The sequence below is a fragment of the Hibiscus syriacus genome, unplaced genomic scaffold (assembly GCF_006381635.1).
Source record: "Hibiscus syriacus cultivar Baekdansim isolate YM2019G1 unplaced genomic scaffold, ASM638163v2 tig00002237_pilon, whole genome shotgun sequence".
In the NCBI taxonomy this organism is placed as follows: domain Eukaryota; kingdom Viridiplantae; phylum Streptophyta; class Magnoliopsida; order Malvales; family Malvaceae; genus Hibiscus; species Hibiscus syriacus.
Window position 1 is genome coordinate 19063947 of NW_024061918.1, and position 20514 is coordinate 19084460.

Sequence of the window (20514 nt, forward strand, 5' to 3'; positions counted from 1 at the left end):
GAGTACCCGATAATCGGGTACTCAATTTTTTTATTATTTTCAAATTATTAATTTAAAAAAATAAACAAAATTAAATGTTCGAATTACATATTCTTACATCCAAATATAGAATTTAGGCCATCTCCAGTCCTCATCTCTACTCTACAACATCTCTATCTCTACTCTAAAGATGAAACAATAATTCATCTCCAGCATTATCTCTACAGTACCATCGACTCTACTTTATTCACAAAATTTAACTATTATAAATATTGATTTTGCAAATATAAAATAAAACATATACATTTCTAATAAATATCAAGATAAAAAGCATAAATAAAACATTCATAAATAACATTGTGAAAATACAAATAAATAAGAAAATTACAATTCATAATAATATTGCGAAAAAATATAAGTTACATAATTATATATTTTAATTCTCGGAATTAGAATATTTATTCCACAAATGCTCAATTAGTGCATTTTGTAGAGCAAAATGAGTAGTTGCATCTTTGATTTGTCTAAATCGTGTAAGGAATTCTTGAAATAGAGTCTCCTCATCTTCAACAAATTCGACATTCGGAGGCGGTGCATCTCTTTCTTATACAATTGGAGAATTAAGATCTCATTCATCCTCGATTATCATATTATGCATTATTATGCAAGCAATTATAATATCTTTCAAATCATTTTTACTCCAAAAACGTGCTGGATTTGCCACAATTGCAAATCGACTTTGAAGAACTCCAAATGCATGTTCGACATCCTTTCGATATGTTTCTTGTTTTGTCGCAAAATATTTCTTTTTGGGACCAATTGGCTAATGGATAGTTTGCACAAGAGTCGCCCATTTGGGGTATATACCATCAGCTAGATAATACCCTATATTATACTCTTTTCCACAAATGACATAATGTGCAGGAGGAGCAATACCTCTAGCAAGGTTAGAGAAAAGGTTAGATGTCTCCAACACATTAATATCATTGTTGGCTCCTGGCATCCCAAAATATGCATGCCATATCCACAAATCATAATCAGCTACAACTTCAAGAATAATTGTTGGAGATCCACTTTGGCCGGCATATTGTCCCGCCCAAGTTGTTGGACAATCTTTCCATCTCAAGTGCATGCAATCGGGACTTCCTAACATTCCTGGAAAACCATGTTGCTGACCAATATAAAGTAATCTAGCAACATCATCAGTAGTGGATGATCTTAAATATTGTTCTCCAAATACCTCTCGAACTGCACGGCAAAATCTCTTGACACATTCAATTGCTATAGACTCTCCAATTTTGATGTACTCGTCAGTTGCATCTACCGGAGTTGCATATGCTAGTATGCGAAATGCAACTGTTATTTTTTGTAAAGTAGACAAGCCCATTTTCCCAACTGCATCCATTCGCTGCAGAAAATAAAGATCATGGTCTTTGACAGCAGCAACAATGAGCAAGAATAAATTTCGCGACATTCGATAGCGTCGACGAAATTGCTCTTCATTGTATGTTGGATTTTCTGAAAAATAGTTGTTGAAGAGGTTGGATGTTTCTACTTATCGATCACGAAAGATTGTTCTTCGGCCTGGAACACAGCCCCCATGAGTACGTCTAGTGCGTAGGCCTTCACCTAGCATAAGACGATGACCACTTTCTATGTGATCAACAATTATTTGATGCTCTCTATCCACTCATCTATTATGGATTTTAACCTATTATCGGGTGATTTTGAAGGAGAAGAAGAATCATAATTCATTTTTTTAACTGAGAGACAATTATGATAATAAGAAAATGAGTTTGGAAGTGATGAAATGGTTAGAGCATATGTTGGTATTTATAACCACAATGCATGTGCTTTTAGAATACGCAATCCATGTGAATTGGATTACAACCATTGATAAAGAAAGGAATCTTTTGATCTCAGTCGTTCATTTATCTAATTACAATGTATTTTTATCTATCTTGCAATTTAATCTACTTGAATTAAAAAAAATCAGAAAAATTACAAAAAAAAATCAGTATATTTATTTTTCTAATTTTAATGTGTTTTTATCTATCTTGCAAATTAATCTACTTGAATTTAAAAAAATATATAAAAAATCAGAAAAATTACAAAAAAATTAGTATGTTTATTTATCTACTTTCAATGTATTTTTATTTATCTTGTAATTTAATCTACTTGAATTAAAAAAAACGAAATTATAGCACATGCTACAGTGTCGCGCCACACTGTAGCAATTCTCCAAAGTGGAGATAGTTTATGGCGATGGGCCGGAGAGAATACTCTCTCCAAAGTGGAGATATTCTCCAAAGTAGAGCAACATTGGAGATGTAAGTATTTTTTTTGTGCGAGTTTTTTTTTAATTTTATTAGTTTAATTTGAATATATAAAATTATTAATAATTAAATATGTAATATTATTTTATATAAAATAAATAAATGTAACTGGGTACTCGAAAGTTTTAGGTACCCGAAAAAATTTAATTTTGTGATTCGGGCTTGACCCGGAAAATGTCGGGTCAGGTAACCGACCCAGAATTTGAAATTTTTTAAAAAATACCCGTATTTTTTATCGGATCAACAGATTAAATCATCCGGATCAAATATTTTTGAATACCCCTAATAATAGTGTACTATTTGTATAAAAAATAAAAACTAAAACTGTCGATGTTTAACTTTTACGAAAACAAAGTACATATTTCTTTTTTCTTGAATAACTGTTAATATTTTTCGTTATTTGATACTTATATTTAAGACTTTCGGAATTTTAACTTTTAAAGTATTTTTATAATATTTTTTAAACTATTCCTTATTCGATTCATATTTCATCGGTTCTATATTTTATTAATCATTACCTATTTTCAATTTTCTTTTTCGTCATCTTTTGATCGATTTTGTTTAACATTTATTCTCTTTCCGAAAGAACCCATCTACACTTGTCCAAAAGAAGCATCAATGTGCATACACAGTCTTAATATAGATAAAAAACCAGACATAAAAAAACTCGAATGATCAAAATCAGACATGAAAAATTAAAGCCGGTAGATTGAACCTAACAAAGGATGTCTCAAAAATAATTTACAATTCTCATCATAAATTGATGCTGCTATGATGTGTATGTACTCAAACATGAATCAACAACTCAAAGTTAATTCAAGTCAAATTTTTTCGAATCGAAGCTAAAAAATTTCATTAACTATGTGGTTATGGAAAGAGAATGATCAAAATATTGTCAACATAAAGATGTTTATAACCAGATGGGAGGGACTGATCAATTACTGAATCTTAATAAGACAATTTATATTCCAATCGTATTTTCCATATTATTGGAGAGACATTCACACAGTCTTGCTATAGATAAAAACCGTACATAAAAAATTAAAAAAATCTTAGTGAATCAAAGTATATTATGTTATATTATATTATATTTGATCTTAATCTTAAGTTACCCTTTTAATTAAGAAACCAACTTTTCTTCCTTAATCTATGTTTAACAAACAATCCAAGTAACATATGGGGAAATGGAGAATATTGTTGTTACCCTGAAAAGCCCTAGAGATGTGTAATGGAACCGCATGGCAGCTTCTTTCCCAACTAGGATCATAGAAGAGCTAGCTATTAGTACCTATCACCGGGACAGACGTAGAATTTTAGGTTCAGGGGACAAACTTTTAATATTTTAAGAGATACCTCTAAGATTCTAGGAGATACAAATAGAATATCAATATAAAATAAAAAAAATCTAAAATATATGATAAATTAAAAAATTCGAAATCAAGGAGTTGTGTTTATATATATACCGCGTGGCTGAAAGAATGGAAGCTTATCTATATGGATATGTGGGAGAAAGAAGAGAAGCCAAAATGGCATTCAACTGCACCAAATAAAAACGACAAGGTGCAGGTGCAAATGCAGATAAAGGCTACATCTTAGCAAAGCAGCTTCACTGCCTGCATAAACTATTAATTGTCATTATCCTTATTCCATACAACAAAGTAGTCGAAGAAGCAGAAACTCATTTGTCAGTCTACGCCTGCCCTATGAACCAGATGGTACCAAGGGCCACGTGGGCATTGGGATCCCTACTAAAAATGAACTGCCATGTATTCCAGTTCATTTGGGATATACTATTGACATCAGCAAACGTATTCCTTCACTTGCAAAAACAAAAGAATACGAGATTTACCTACCTATCCCTTCGGCTTTGGCTTAGGGTCCACCCATTTTTTTTCGGCTAAATTACATAACTGACACCGTTTGCTTTAAAATTTTTTTTTCTGACACCGTTTGATCAATATTTCCAGAAGTAGCACCCTTTCTGTTGAGTTGGCAAAGGCGCGTCCCCGGGGACGTGCCTTTGCCAACTCAGCAGACACGTATTTTGTTTTATAATAAATAGTTTATTTTTATTATTATTATAAATTAATAATATATTATGTAAAATGTTTCGATTATAATGTAAGAATTATTAAATGTATTTTGTTAATGTGTGTTAAAAGTGGAGTAAATTATCTACATTAATATGATATAACAATATATGAAAACCAGTTTTGATTTTATTGTAGTTATAGGAAAAATGTATGAAATTATAATATTACACATATGGTTATATTATTATTTTTGATTTTGATTATCGATCTATTAATTTTATCAGTTAATTATTTAAATGTTATCAATCTAGTCATCTCATATCAATATTTAACGAAAATATTGATGCATAAGTTAATAAATTAGTATAATTACATATTTAATCTTCAAGATTTACATATTTTATAAAATTAGTCTTATTGAAAATTTAATTTAATAAATATAATCCTCCAATCAGAACATGAAACGTGTCATCGTATACATAAATTTTTTAATAATTTTTAATTTGTTTAATTTAATATTTTTCTCTACTTAGAAGGTGGAATTATTATTATATTTTAAAAAAAAATTATAACTAATAATATTAATTATTATATTAAATAAATATATTAAATATATTTATGTATTTAAAAGTTAAAAAAAAATTATTTAGGTGTACATACATTGACAAATTATATAAATGCAATAACATTAAATTATTAGAAACAAAAACATTCATTTAAATACAATATTAATTACATAAGAGTTAACGGTTATATGATGATAACAGAGCTGGACATTTTTTTCTATTGTGCCCGATGTTTCTACAATGCCCACATCGTTTTTGTTCTGTTGACTTCTCCCGAATATCCATATCACAATGTATTCTAGTAGATTTTGGACGACTTGAGTCCCTCAATAGCAATGGATCTGGTACAATTGTAAGCCAAGTTTGAATCTCATTTGGGTCTCTTTCGTTTCCTATGGGCGGAAACTCAAATTCATATACCTTGAATACTTGTGAAAGTTGGTATACGGGATCAACATAATTTTTGTAGTCCAAATGCGAATGTGAGCAAGCAGCAATGACATGAGAGCATGGATATTTGAGTGCTTGAAAGAAACCACAATCGCACCACCTCTCTTGCAGATTAACTCTGAAAGAGTTAGCTTCAATCCCTTGCAGCGGACGTGGCATTTCGGTTACACGAAACAATTCACGGGTGCAAGAAAAATTTGTAACTAACATCCCATTTGATGCAGCCACTTTTTTCTGTAAATCAACTACTAGTCTTGGGTGGTAAATATGTCCGTTTTGCATCCAAGTAAGAGCTTGTCCACCGAGCTTTGCAAAGAGTTGACCCAAACGAAAATAAGTCGTTTTAACCAACGCCGTGACTGGTAAATGACGCGCCCCCTTTAAGGTTGAATTTATTGCTTCAGCCAAGTTTGTTGTCATATGACCATAGCGATACCCCCGTCATATGCATTTGTCCACATTTCTTTGCTGATGTCCATAATGTACTCGCACCCCTTCTTATTTTTGCCAAACCGCTCTTGTAGCATCGACTCAAACCTTTGAGGTAAGAGTTCGTAACCTAAGCCATTAGGAATATGTAATAGTTAATATGAAGTATAAATAAGTAATAAGAAATTGATAGAAAAATTGGGAAAAAGTAACATACCCATCCACACGACTAACTGACGTTCATCGTTCTTCTTGTATTTTCCGTAATAGTTTGCAGCAATATGACAGACACAATAACGATGTTGAACATGTGGAGGTCTATACATTGTACCCAAAGAGTCCATTGCTGCTTTTATCCCGGCTCCTCGGTCTGAAATAATGCATACTCGTTCCCTGGTGACAACATGTAAACGTAAATTTTTAAGGAAAAAAGCCCAAGAATCAGTGTCTTCTCCTTGAACGAGGGCAAACGCAACAGGAAGAATATTGCGGTTTCCATCTTGGACCACAGCCAATAATAAAACTTGCTTGTATTTCCCATACAAGAAAGTACCATCAATTTGGACAATTGGTTTACAGTACTTGACTGCATTAATACACTGAGGGTAAGTCCAAAAGACTCGGTAAAATTGGCAGCGATCGCGAACCATTCGATCATTCACGTAATGATGTTGAGTTTCGAACTCAACAATTGTCCCGGGATTAAGTCTTTGCACAACATGAAACCAACTGGGCAGCTCGTTGTAAGAGGAATCCCATTCGCCATGAAGTTTGCAAATGACATTCTGTTTTTCCAACCACGCTTTTTTATATGAGACAGTGTACCCATATTGTGACTGTATAGCAGAAATCAACACTGCAACAGCTATATGAGAGCTTTGCTTCACAATGGGCAACAAATAATGTTGGAGTCCAAGTTGGGATGATCCTGGTTTATACCTGTTGCACAACATGTATGAGGACCGTTGTATCTGGTTAGTTCCCATAAGTTGTTCTTCCTCTTCCTCTTTGATACACGGACCATCCATTGACATCCGTTGTCACGTTGGACGCAGTAGCAGACATATTTCTCCGTGTTAGATCGATCAACTCGGGACTGAACTGAGTTACGAATATTGTAACTCTTTATTGCCATCATTGCTTCCTCCTTCGATGTGAACTCCATTCCAATATGTAAATTACCGTCATTGACTGATGATTGAAGTCCATAGTTGCCAACATCAGGAAGATCTGAAAATTCAGGCTCATACATTGCATCATAATCAGCCTCATACATATGTGCAGGAAGTTCGGCTGGTGTTGTATTTATCGGAACATCATCCTCGTCATCATCAGAATGTACGTTAAACTGTGGTGAGTCAGGTTCAACGAATAATCCCGTTTCAGCACCATCTGCACCTGGCTCCCGAAGAGGTTCTTCGGGTGGAGATGAGGGTTCCTCCGATAATCCAATGTTGAGGTCAAATAAGTTCCCGCTTGCGTGTCCTCCCCTTGAACTTGAGGCCATTGTATCATGTGGGATGTGAATAGACTGTCGTCTCGTTGGCATTTCCATATGTAAGTTAAAAACATTGGCAGATGAATGTCTGCCCCTTGAAGTAGAAGAGATGTTGCCATATGGATTATTGGTGAAGCCACGTGGGTTGAGATCATAAGCAGTTGCAGATGAATGCCTTCCTATTGAACTTGATGGCATGGTATATGGCGTTGGATCCGCCATTAATGATGTGAAATCATTACAGATCAGTTGTGTCGGGCTATCAACTTGATCAGTTTGATATGCAATGCCAAAGTGAGAGGAATATGAGAGACCACGAGTTGCACGAACCTCAATAAAAGTGGCATACATTTCAATAAGAGATTGTGAACTCCCCATATGAGCATCAACCAACATAGAAACATCATCATCGTTTGAAAGCTGAAATGATGTATACGTGAGCGGAAAAAGTTCAATAGGAAATCTGTACTGAAGTGAAGATAGTCTTTTCTGCCCTGCTACACGAATCTTTAACGAAATTTTTGTGATTAACTCCTCAATTGTGATGTTTCTCTTCAAGGTTAAGGGGATATAATGATCTGACTCAAAAACAACCCCCTCTTCAGCTTCCTTAATTTCTCCATCTTACAAAACAACAGCAGAAAGACGACTCATTTTCAGAGAATTTGAGAATTTAGAGTTTGGGAATTTGAGAATTTGAAAGATTGTGAACTGAAGTTTGTTTTGAAAGTTTATAATACGTTGCATATAATAGTGTCTATAATCAGAGTACTATTCACATAAAGGCGCATTCCCGGGGGCGCGCCTTCAATTATTTCGTCAGAGAATATGTTATCATTGCCCTATTATGTCACTCATGTCCCTCGGGGATACTAGATATATCAGTACCTATTATTTCTCAGGGGACATGAAGGCGCGTTCCCGGGGGCGCGCCTTCCATTATTTCGTCAGAGAATATGTTATCATTGCCCTATTATGTCACTCATGTCCCTCGGGGACACTAGATATATCAGTACCTATTATTTCACTATTCACATGAAGGCGCGTTCCCGGGGGCGCGCCTTCCATTATTTCGTCAGAGAATATGTTATCATTGCCCTATTATGTCACTCATGTCCCTCGGGGACACTAGATATATCAGTAAATAAGGTAAATTATAACCAAAATTTAACTTCTTTTGAAAGTTCAGCAAGTTAAGAATAACTTAAATTAAAACGTTATGTGAAGTTTGAATAAATTAGATAAAATGTTATGGATAAATTGAATAAATGTGAAGTGATAAGTTGATTGTGACATTGAAATTGTATGGAATGAGCATTGAAATGTGACATTGAATAAATTGCCAATTCACCCCCCTTTTGGCTGATTCCGTCGATCGATGAACTCAACATAAGTTGATTTTAATGTATACGTTTTAATATATATGTTAATGATAAAATCATATGTATGGATAAATTTAATTTCAATTTAAGTATTGTGAACTATAATTGGAATATAACTTTTAATTTCGAATACAATTGGAATATTAAGTTGAAATTTAATGTTAAATTTCGAATACTATAATTTATATTTTAAATTTAAATTTGAATAATATTATTTTTATTTTTATTTTATATTTCGAATAATATAATTTGTATTTTAAAAACATTTATCAAACATTTAATGTTAAATGTGAATAAAAAATAACATTAAAAAATATGTATATAACAACCATGAAACATTTAAATAACATAACCAAATTACATAAAATTCTGAAATATAATTATTTAAATAACATTAAATATAACTGGATCACCGATGTCGTCTTCTCGAATGAGTTCCACATGGCGGTGGTTGTCTATTTCGTGGAGGATTTCTTCGTGGAACTTGTTCTTCAGTCTCCTCATCTTCACTATCATCATCAGCAGCATTTTCTTCATTTGGTGTAGATGACGCTGAAGGGGCTGAAGGGCCTGTATAAAATAACGACCCTGGAGGAGTGCTAGTAACAATCCCACCGCTCCCCAGGAACTGTGAAAACTGTGGAAACATTGGCATCGATGTATGTGATCTAGATGAAGATTGAGGTGTCTGCGGAGAAGCACCACCAGCCAAATAAGATGCATATGAACCATATGTTGGATCATTAAACATAGTCGTATATGCACCTCCGTATGGTATAAAACCCTGCGGGCTAGGCATGTAACCTGGCGGGCTAGGCATGTAACCTGGCGGGCTAGGAATGTAACCCTGCGGGCTCGGAATGTAACCCTGCGGAGATGGCATATAAACTGGTGGGCTTGGCATATGAAGTGGAGGGCTGGGCATGTACCCCTGCGGCATCGACGAATAAGGATGTTGTGGTGGGACTGATGCAGAACCGGTAGCGCATTCTCTCCGTCCACGCGTCGGGGGACGATGATATTGAGACGGTTGACGTCTTTCTCGGCGCCTAGGAATGTTAACCCCTCGTGCTTCCGCCGAAAGTAGAAACGACTTCCCATTTTCATTAAACCAGTCCATATAGTTATCCGTAACCATATGACCAGTTTCAGCGTAATATTGTCGAGGGGCCAACAGTGTATATCGGTTCTCCCAAAGCGCAATCCAATCTCTGTGTCTCACCACCCAGTTAACATCTTTCTTTCATCGTCTATCTATGTTATGCACGTCGTCTAAATTCCTAGGAGCTCCAGGAATATATTGCGTACAACCATACTGACGGAGCACGCGATCAACTGGATGCCACTCAATAATAGCATAACATATAAGAGGTATAACCGATATCCATACCTCTAATAACCCACTAAGGTGGGGTGGGATGCAAGCTTTCACTTCATCGCTCGCATAAGGTATCCACTGAAACTGAAATATAAATATACAATTCAAATAAATAAAATATTCTAATTATATCTAACATTTTAAGTTAAAATATTAATAATTAAACAAATTTAAAAACATACCTCAGACCCAGCTTTCGTATCAATAAGTAAACGAATTTCCTCTAACCCAGTAGGTATACTTTTATGGTCATTTCTTTTCATCGACCACCTATGAAATATAATATAAACTAAATATCACCCTATTTAATTGAAAATATTTAAATCAAAATTTAGTTCGAAAATTACCTCAACAATAAGGGGAATACGTATGGTTCATTCACGATCGGGCATAAGAAAGGCATACGGAACCACGCCCATGATTGTAGAAGCAGAAGACATCCACCGATATCAGTTTTCTTATAATTGGTCGCCCGACACATTTCTCTAAAGAGAAATGCAAAAACTGCAGCACCCCAACTATATCTTCCAGCTTCATCAAAATCGATTAGATGCCGCAACCACATACAATGCACCTAGTTGCGAGATTTGTCGGGCATCAATATTCCTCCAATTATTCGTAGAATATATGCCCGAGCACATGCCTTTGCTTGATCCTCTGAAGCATTTTCATTTAAAACCTCAAAATTAGCTTTCAACCAAGATAAAAGCTATTCTACCTCCATTAAACTCTGGCGGAGCAGCTCCAAGATAATCAATGCACATTGATTGCCAATCACCATCCGCCATACCACACATCATATTTCCGTCGACGGGAAGCCCCAGATGCATAGAGACATCCTCCAATGTAATTGTCGCCTCTCCACATGGAAGGTGAAAAGTGTGTGTCTCGGGCCTCCACCTCTCAATCAGTGCAGAAATTAGGACAGGTTCGAGTTTGCAACCGCCTACAATTGTTGCAATATACCCGAACCCGGCAGAAGCCAAATATGGCAAAATACGTTCCGGTGTCGGTATACGTGGATATTTAATAAAAGTCTCTAAAATACGATCATCCTAAATAACATTATAAAAAATAAAAATAAATTTAAATTTAACATTAATTATAAAAAATATTACCATATCGCTAAAATGTCTGGAGATATGATCAATATCCAATCGCAACAGCATTTCGTTTTCCATTATAACTGTAGACAAAACAATATAATTAGCAAAAAAAATTAATAATTCTAAATAAATAATAATATATAAATATTATTTAATAAAAAAATAATATTTACATAAATATATTAATATAAAAAATAATAACTATTTAAAAAAATACTAACATAAAAATAAATTTCTTACCACTAATAACAAATTTAAAACTCAAATAGTTGGAGAATTTGAGTTATATAAGAGAGGAGAATATGATTTTGGTGTGAAGAATGAGGGAGGGTTGATAGGGGAGGAGGAGGGGTAGTTAGGAAAAACGGATGGGGGCATTTATGACATTTAATGGAAGGCGCGTCCCCGGGGATGCGCTTTCCACACGTGTCTGCTGATATGGCAAAGGCGCGTCCGGGGACGCGCCTTTCACACGTGGCATCCAACTCAGCGAAAACACGGGTAAAGCGCGTCCCCGGGGACGCGCCTTTGCCTCAGCAGAAAATGTGCTACTTCTGGAAATATTGGTCAAACGGTGTCAGAAAGGGAAAATTAAAAAAAAACGGTGTCAGTTATGTAATTTAGCCCATTTTTTCACCAGTACTGTTATTAACATTGATGGGTGATGTAGTATTTTGAGATGATAACTTGGTATTTAAAAAGGAGATCAATGCTCTGTATGCCCTGACTCATGATGCTGTCGTTACCTTATAATTCAAAGTGGTCATGGAGGAAGTGTGAGAGAGTTCGCAAGCCTATGGGGCCTGGAATTTGAATCCTCCTACAATTCCAACTAGCTACAGATTTGTAAGAGGAGTTTTGATGTGAGGCGATTAAAATAAGGTAATCGATGGTGACCCGTTAAAACAACATGTTAAAAGCGAACCACATAATATTATAATTAGGAACTGAAAAAAGTTAATCGTACTGATAACAATAATGGTTGGAAATGAAAATGTTATCGTTGTATGTAAAATGGGGCAAAGGAAATATTGACTTTATGAATTTAGGTTCCTTGTTGTAAAATTTATCAATCGTAGTAACATATTAGATTGCACCTAAAAAATTATAAATGGTAACAAAGTTAATTCTAAACTGTAAATGTTATCAATCTTATTAGACATTCTCACATTAACAAAATAAGCTAAAAGCTAAAAATGTTAGGAATATCTATAAGAAATTTGGTTGCGCCCAAGAATATAATCTGTTGTTAAGAAAGTAGACTGTGATCCGGAATATTAAACTTGTGTGTAATAAATTCGGTTGTACTTAAAATGTTACCGGAGTTTAGCTGTTGGGGCCTTAGACATTCCAACAATAACAACATAAGTTAAAAACTAAAAATGTTATGAATATCTATAAAAAATTTAATTGCGCCCGAAATTATTATCGACCACTTAAAAAGTAGGTTGGGATCTGAAATGTTAAACTTCTATAAAATTCAACTAAATTAGAATATTCAATGAAAACAACGGGTAAGAGAAAGGTTTAAACTAAAAGAATGTACTTAACTATGTCGTTTTTTTGTTTTAAGCATTTAAACTATTATTTTGTCAAATTGAGTCCTTAAATTATTATAAGTGTCCTTAAATTATTGTAAGTAACCACTTTTAAGTATATAAACTATTCTTTAGTCAAAATAAGTTCCTAAACTATGATTCTTTTTTGCTTTAAGCCCCTAAACTATTTTTTTGTCAAAACAAGTACCTAATACCATACGACGTGGCAACATGTATCTTATTAGTCGAAAAATATTTTTCTATAATAGTTTAAGGGTTTAATTTAATAAAAATAATTTAAATACTTAAATATATATATATATATATATATTGAGTAATTATTTTTATTTTAAGCCCACCAAAAGCTAAAAAAGAATTAGCTGAAAATCCCATACATAAAATACAAGTAGACTCTAGAGCAACATTAAAGGCAGATAAATTAAGAGAAAATAACTTCAGTGACCGAAAATGCCTTATAATATACGATTTTAACCAACGTTTTTTGGATTTGCGAAAATGACCAAAAAATTCGCAACGCGAACTCCAATTTCGGAACACAGATTCCAAAATCGCAACGCAAATTACTGATATAGGTAAACAGTACTATCGCAACGCGAATAGGAAAATCGCAACGCGAATAGTAAAATCACAACGCTAATTACTGATATAAGTAAACAGTACCATCGCAACGCGAATAGGAAAATCGCAACGCAAATTACCGATATAGGTAAATAGTCGAAATGATTTTTTTCTTTAAGAGGTGAGATTTTACATTTCGCAACACGAATTTGTCAAATTCGCAACTCAGTTTTCAAATTGGTGAATTCGGATTTTTTATCTACCGTGTTTACCTATTTCGGTAATTAAGTTACGAAATTGGTGAATTTAATTTGTGAAAATAATGTTGCGATAGTACTGTTTACCTATATCGGTAATTAGCGTTGCGAATTTGAAATTCGTGTTGCGATTTTACTGTTTACCTATATCGGTAATTAGCGTTGTGATTTTACTATTCACGTTGCGATTTTCCTATTTGCGTTGCGATAGTACTGTTTACCTATGTCGGTAATTAGCGTTGCGATTTTCTTATTCGCGTTACGATTTTGGAACATGTGTTGTGAAATTGGAGTTCGCGTTACGAATTTGAGATGAGAAAATAACTTCAGTGACATAAAATGCCTTATAATATACGATTTTAACCAATATTTTTTGGATTTGCGAAAATGACCAACAAATTCGCAACGCGAACTCCAATTTCGTAATACAGGTTCCAAAATCGCATCGATAATATGTAAATCGCAACGGGAATATAAAAATCGCGTTGCGAATTTGAAAATCGCATTGAGATAGTACTGTTTATATTGCAATAGTACTTTTTACCTATATCGATAATTAGCGTTGCGAATTTGAAAATCGCATTGCGATAGTACGGTTTACATTGCGATTGTATTGTTTACCTATATCGGTAATTATCGTTTCGAATTTGAAAATCGCTTTGCGAATTTGAAAATCACATTGCGATAGTACTGTTTACCTATATCGGTAATTAGAGTTGCGAATTTGAAAATCGCTTTGCGATTTCCGAAACTAAGTTGCGAATTTGGAAAATGTGTTGCTAAATCGGAGTTCGCATTGCGAATTTGTTGGTTATTTTCCAAATTCGCAACACGATTTTCAAATTCGCAACGATAATTACCGATATAGGTAAACAGTGCTATCTCAATGCGATTTTCAAATTCGCAATGCTAATTACCGATATAGGTAAACAATACTATCGCAATGTAAACAGTACTATCACAATGTGATTTTCAAATTCGCAATGCTAATTACCGATATAGGTAAACAGTACTATCGAAATGTAAACAGTACTATTGCAATGCGATTTTCAAATTTGCAATGCTAATTACTGATATAAGTAAACAGTATTATCGCAATGTAAACAATACTATCGCAATGTAAACAGTACTATCGCAATGTAATTTTCAAATTCGCAACGCGATTTACATATTATCGTTGTGATTTACCTATTCGAGTTGCGAATTTGGAACCTGTGTTATGAAATTGGAGTTCACGTTGTGAATTTGTTGGTCATTTTCGAAAATCCAAAAAAAGTTGGTTAAAATCGTATATTATAAGGCATTTTCGGTCACTGAAGTTATTTTCTCATAAATTAATTTGTTGACTAACAATAGACCGACCTTGTTTGATTGTAGCCTAATGGCTTCAATCACCAAAACTCAAACTTTTCAATCCCACCACGTCTATCATTACACGGTAAAATAGTTGAACAATTTTTTAATGGCCAAGCTTACCTGCACAACTGAAGCAACAACATTAATTATAGGGATGTAAAATCAGGTAATTGTTAAAGTTTCAGTCAGTTATTGTCATGTTAGGACAAGTCAAATTAGATACAAGTTATGTCAGGTAATGGTTCGGCTTGGATTAAGTTGGGTCTGGGACAAATTAACTCGGGTCATTTTTAGGTTGATTTTAACATCAGATTCAGGTCGGGTTTGGATCGGATTAATTTCAATTCGAATTGATACATGTCCAGTTCAAAATGGTTCAAGTACGAATCAGTTAAATTCCAAGTTAATTCATGTTCGGATGGACTTCAGGTCGGATCTCGTTCAGATCGGTTCACATAATTGTCCGACAAAATTCATGTCGAATCTTACCAGGTACGGATTGACTTTAGGTCGGGTCATTCTTGGGTTAATTATTTCTTTTTTTTCATGAACGATGAATTGTAATTTTTAATTGTATATGATTTGGAGTAAATTACAAAAAATATAAATAATTATGGGTACATTTTGGTAAAAATATAATTTACGGACTAAATTGAACAAACATGAAATTAAAAAAATTAAATAAACTAAACAATAATGATGGATGAGGGATCAAATCTAAATAATTATAAAATGCAAAGTTGAAATTAATATAAAAATGGATGAGGGATCAAATCGAAAATAATTACACAAATATAAATAAGTATGGGCCAATTTTAGTTACAAATATAATTTTAAGGACCAAATTGAACAAATATAAAATTATAAATTTAAATAAATTAAATAAAACAGAGAAATCAAATCGAAATAATTGTAAATGTGAGGAAAAAATTGTAAAATAAAATGAATTGCATTCATTTAAAAAGTTGAAGAAAAATTGAAAAAAAAATATAATATACACACGTATGTATGTTTGTATGTATGTAGGTAGATATGTATGATGATTGTTATGATAATACAATGTACATTATACTTATGCATACATTATAAGTATATACTTATAAGTATACATTATACTTATAATGTATATATATAATATGTATAATGAATGTCATGATAATATAATTTATGTATATATAATGTATATTATAAATTTATACTTATGCATTCATTATATGTATACACTTATATAAGTATATAATATAAGTATACATTATACTTATAATATACATATATATATGTGTGTGTATATAAGTGTGTATATATATAATATAAAGTATATAAACTATAAAGTATAGGTATAAATATATATATATATATATATGATGAATGTTATAATAATATAATGCATGTATATATATTATAATGTACGTTATATTTATGCATACATTATAAGTATATACTTATATAAGTATATATTATAAATATAATGTGTATATATAATATATATGATGAATGTCATGATAATATATTTCATGTATATATAATGTATATTATACATTTATATTCATGCATTCATTATATGTATATACTTATATAAGTATAATGTATATATAATATATATATATATATATATATATATATATATATATATATATATTGTCGAAACGGTCCCCACCGGCTTTTTATGGCTTTTTCGAGGATTGATCTAACTTAATATTGAGACATGTCGAATTTTAAAATAAATACATAAGTATACAAATTTGGAGTCGCCATCGACTTTTGGGTTAAATAAGTCGAATACCTAAAAATATCATTTAAAATAATTTTAGGAAAAATAATTTTAAAAGAAAAAATTTGATATGTGTTTGACAAGAGATTAAATTTGAAAAGGGTTCAGGAGTCGATTACATGTGGGGAAGGATTAGCACCCCCACAACGTCCAAAAATTGGTACTTACACGATTATACGTCATCCAATTATTGAAATTGACAAATTTGAATACTATTTAAATTATGATACTTAAAAATAAAAAATGGGATAGTATATTATACGAATAATCCTTAGGAACACATTCCTTGTCAGTTAAGGTGTGCTTCTATAAATTACTCGAGTAAAAATAACATTTAAAAACATTATAATTAACAAAAATTTACAAATATGTAAAAAAATTAAAATAATAAATATAATAAATTTAGTGATTAAATTATAAAAATAATAAAAGATCAAGAAAACAATTGCAAATATCTTATATTATAGGTACTACAATAGTAAATAAACCAATATTATTAAAAATATTAAAATGCAAAATAAACAAAATTAATGTCCACATCAGAAAAATCGTACAATCGAGGCACTGGCAGTGTAATTTAACCATAAATAAATTTCAGGATCGAAATAGAAATTATTAAAATCTAAGGACTAAATCAAATATTTTACCCGAAAATACATATCAATACGATTAATTACTAAAATATAAACAAAATAAAATTTGAATACCAAATTAAAACATGTGGAAATTAATTTCAGTGATGAAATTGTAAAGTTACAAAGTTAGGGCAACTGCAGGAATGATTTACCCATACACTAAAAATTACAAATACCCCCTCAAAACAATGTCATTTTGGGTTGGGTATAAATACCCCTAAAACAGACCATTAAAGTCATTATTTCTCATTTCTTCAATTTCATCCTCTCTCTAAAAAGAGAGAAGAATGAGATGCTCTGGCATATATCTCTAAAATACCTCACATGAGGGAAGGTCGGGCACCGCCGGCTCAGTGATTCCGACCGCAGCCTACGACGACCGGTGACCTTAAAATTTTCCCAAAACAACCCTCTTTTTCTCCTATACCCGAATCCCGCCTTCACTTCTCCTAAAAACCCACCAAAATCCTTAGATTTAAATGTTTTACCTTCAAAAAACAAACATTACAGCGATGATTTGAGGACTCCGATGTTCCAGGGTAATTTTCTCTCGGTCTCTTATTCTATATTTTGCTTTTTGTTGTTGTGATTGATTGATTGCTCCTTGAGTTTGCTCTTTTTTCCTCCCCTTTTTCTTTGTTTTGAATGTATATTCCTTGGTTGATGTCCTCTTTCTTCTTTGCGGGTTCGACCCTTTTATAGGCCACGAGGTACATCTTTTTGACCGGTTAAAAGTGGAAAACCCGATGAGTCATCGGTCTATGGCGGTGACTTGGGGCGTCGTCGATTTATAGCTGGGTGCATTTAATGCACCCAAATCTTTCAAATATGGCCAGTGCAGTCCAATAGTGACAGCGGCAGTGGTGAGGTGGTATTGGAGGCGGCGACTGATAAATATTAAGGTAAAAAACCCTAATATGAGACAATCTGGACCGTTGGATCTGTGAGAGATCCAACGGCTGAGGAGGCTGGCGGCGCAGAGAGCTTTCATCAAAAACCCTAGACGGGTTTTGGGTTTGGTGGGGTGATTCTGGGCCTGGACCGGGTTTGCTTGTATTTAGGTAGGATGTTGGGCTTTTGAATTTAATTGTATTTGGGCCCCGATTTGTAATTATTATTTAATAATATAATATACAATGCATGACGAAAATAACTGTCTACATATATATATATATACATTATATTTATAAGTATATATATATATATATATATATATATATATATACACACACATATATATCTAAAGTAATTATGCACATTAAAGAAATAAGGAAAAATTAAAAGTAATTAGAATGTATATAGGACTAAATTGCATTGAATTGAAAATTAAAGATGAGATTCACAATTAAATCATAACTGAAATGAATGAAAGAAAAAAGTACATTACAAAATAGTAAAACGCTGATTGTTGGAGGAATGCAAGCTAAATTAACCCAAAATATCTTTTGGGACATAAAGTCCCCGCCAATTTTCCCCTCAAAAACCAATATTTACCGATCTTTCTTTTAAGAAATTCTCTCACTATACATCTGAATATATATATAATATAAGTATAAGTATAAGGTTTATTTTAAATTGATGCTTAAATTTAAAAATTTTAATTTTTTTTAATCTCAAGTAAATTTATCTTTTATAAATATTTTAAAATTTTAAGTTAACTTATATTTAAATTATTAATTAATTATTATATAAAAATAAATTAAATTTATAAATATTTAAATTAATTTTATAAATATAATAAAATCATTTTCAATAAATAAAATATTTAATGAAATTAATTTAATATTATAATTAAGATTTATAATATATGAATTATAATTAATATAAAAGTAAATTTATTAATTTAATTATCATAACTAACAATTTGTTTTAATTTTTAAAAAGTAATCATATTAATTATTATAGTTTATTATAAATTCAAAAACTAACAACTTCATCAAAATCTCATAATTTCATCAATTTTAACTTATAAGTCAATTCAATAACAAGTCGGATCATTTACAAGCCGAGTCAATTACATATCAAGTTTATAACATGTCATGTTGATAACAGGTCAGGTAATATCAGTTATTTACCAGGCTAATATCGGGTTTGTGTTCATATCTGGTCGAATGCAGGTCGGGTTTGGTTATTACATAATCATGTTCAATTCGGGTTTAAGTCGTTCTCATGTTAGGTGCAGATCGAGTGCATGTCGTAACTTTCCAAGTCCAACTCAGGTTCAGGTCAACGCCAGTTGGAGTAAAATCAATTTCGGATCATCATCACCTCAGACCAAAAATAATTTTGACTCAAGTCAATTTCAATCAATTTTACATATTGGGTCAATTTTTTACATCCCTAATTATTTCAAACATACCCCCACCACACACACCAAAAAAAAAAAAAAAAAAAAAAACTAGAGAATTCAATAAGAGTCAAACAGGTGGTAGGGTTATCTGCCATGACTGTTGTCTATTAAAAGAATGAGTAAAATAAATAAAAACGAACAAATTCTGTACAACGATTATAAAATTTATTATTATCTTTTTGAGGTCTTATTCTTAAATTTGAGCATAACATATGTAAGGACACAAACATTTATTTAAAATGGTTGGAAGTATTTAAACGAATATTATATTATATTTATCTGAATTTAAAAAAAATCCTTACCTATTATATGATTCAATAAGGGTTTGCCCAGTGATTTCAAAACAACTCCTAAATTATATATACTTGTATCTTATATACTTGTATCTTATATATACTTGTATCTTATATATACTTGTATCGTATGATGTGGCAACCCATCCCCAGTTTATTTTATTTTAAATTTCAGATCCTCAATTACTACTTTCTTACATTTTATTTATTTTCTTTTATAAAACGTATGCAATACTAAAAAAAAAACAAATATATTAACAGAATAATTTTTTTTATCAATTTATGATCAAATGTATGATTACAATAATAATTGAACAATAAGAACACTAAAACAGGAACAATCTTCCATTAAAATCACGTTACTTTTATAGCCATCCATATATTTCTCTAAATATTGAAAACTTTTGGACCCAAGACTACATAAAACCCATATGAGACTGAAACTTACACCTCATTGTCTAAGCTAACCCATCCTATCCGCTCACTCAGACACGACTTGGTAAAGACGACCCTAAACTTTGCTCATTACATTTTTTTTTAAATATGTATATAAAACAAACTATAATCGTTAGAAGAAA

At 32.1% G+C, this 20514-nt stretch overlaps 1 pseudogene; it reads right to left on the reverse strand.

Moving 5' to 3' along the window:
• Window positions 1–583: 583 nt before the first annotated feature.
• On the reverse strand, window positions 584–2908 carry LOC120141235 (annotated as a pseudogene).
• Between the last annotated feature and the right edge of the window lie 17606 nt (window positions 2909–20514).